Source organism: Suncus etruscus, chromosome 14, assembly GCF_024139225.1.
Source record: "Suncus etruscus isolate mSunEtr1 chromosome 14, mSunEtr1.pri.cur, whole genome shotgun sequence".
NCBI classification, from domain to species: domain Eukaryota; kingdom Metazoa; phylum Chordata; class Mammalia; order Eulipotyphla; family Soricidae; genus Suncus; species Suncus etruscus.
In genome coordinates, this window is record NC_064861.1 from 1,708,162 (window position 1) to 1,709,945 (window position 1,784).

The 1,784-nt window shown below is 41.4% G+C and overlaps 1 non-coding gene across 1 annotated transcript; it reads right to left on the reverse strand.

Annotated features, from left to right (window-relative positions):
• Window positions 1-327: 327 nt before the first annotated feature.
• Window positions 328-433, reverse strand: LOC126029116 (U6 spliceosomal RNA). The gene has a single exon (XR_007502768.1). It is a non-coding gene; the product is annotated as a U6 spliceosomal RNA (small nuclear RNA).
• Between the last annotated feature and the right edge of the window lie 1,351 nt (window positions 434-1,784).

The window sequence follows — 1,784 nt, forward strand, 5'->3', positions numbered from 1 at the left end:
GAGGAAGTTCCTGGGTGCTGCAGTTGTATCCAGCATCATGTACATATAAGGCATCGTACTCTACAACTAAGCTACATTTCCAACCTCCATTTATTTGGGGGGGCCGCACCGAGTCATGCTTAGGAGTTACTCCTGGCTCTGCACTCGGGAACTACTCCCGGTGGTTTGTGGGGCACTGTATGAAATGCCAGGCATTGAACCTGGTTTGGCCCCGTGCAAGCCAAGCTCCCTCCCTGCTGTACTTTCACTCCTGCCCTCTCCCAATTAATATTTTTAATGAGTTATATTTTTGCCACTTGCCTTTTTATTTCTTTTTTATTTTTTTAAAAACATATGGAATGCTTCACGAATTTGTGTGTCATCCTTGTGCAGGGACCATACTAATCTTCTCCGTATCCTTCCAATTTTAGTATAAGTGCTGCCGAAGCAGCACGCCACTTGTCTTTTTCTTGAGTATCAATATGTATAGAGTTAAGGATTTCAAGGCAAAGTCCTTGTTATTGGGGCGGGCCAGTCCTGTTAAAGTGCCTTCTACACATACACTGTTGCAATCAGTTAGATATAAGATACTCTTTCATCCCGCAGTTTGAAAAGGCACGAGAGCATTTGCCTTGTACACTACCAGCCCAGATTAGATCCCGTGCATCCCATATGGCCCCCTGAGAACTGCCAGGAGTAATAACCCCTGAGCACCACTAGGTGTGGCCCAAACAAACAAAAAAAAAAAGGCAAACTCCACTATTCATTGCTTCATTCTAGCTCTGCCTTATTTACTATTTATATATTATATTTTCTTAATTTTCTTTGACTCTAATTATAAATATAAATGTGTGAAGCAAATGTTGAGGATTTGGAATCATCTATGTATTCAAATGGTCCAAGTCCCAGCCTGCCTCCACTAAAGAAAGTCTTTATGTTTCCCAAAAATCTTGGCAAATGTAAATTTGCTTGAAGTTTTCAGCCAGATTCGTGTTCCCTGAAGGAAAGGAGCCTTGAGCCTGACTAGACAGCTGCTTTGGAAAAGTTGGGGTTTCCTTGGGTTTATCAATGCCTGTGCTGCTGCTTGTTTTGGTTTTCTTTGTTTGGTATTTGGACCACACCCACAGCCTCAGGGATTACTTCTGGCTCTAAAGTCAGGAATCACCCCTGACAGGCTCTGGGGACCCTCTGGGATGCTGGAAGCCGAACCCTGGGTCAGTTGCATGTCAGCTGTACTATCGCTCTGTTCCTGTTGTTTTGACACTGAGCAAATGGCCACCATTGTATTGAGGCAGTTAAACGCAGAGGGCTGGCTGTCCATCCATGCTCACCAGAGGAGTGGGATCACTCCTGCAGCAGGATCTTTGGGAAAACCATCCAGTCTTTGCTTCTCACTCCTGAAATGTCAGTCTCCTCCCCCTTCGCCTGAGTGGCCCTTTGAGATAGTCAACATTTTGAAGATTGTATCTTTTTGAGGGTTGCCCTTGAAGTTTGATTCAAGTTTTATTAAACCCTATTTGTTTTTCTGGGACTAGGGGACTATTTTTTATTTAGTACCGTAGAGCTATTTCTCCAAGAACTTTTTTTAAAAGTTAAAATAAATGCATTTATTTTTCCCATCAAGGATCAAACAATAACTCACGGAATTATAAGTTTAGTTTAATATGGAGATGTATTTTGCATAAAAATTGACAAAACTATGATCTTTTTGAGGTTTGTTTTTATGTTTTTATAATTCTAGTGTTATAATTAGGTGACGTGGTTAAAATAATGTCAATGCTCATGGCTTTAATGTACAAACGTAT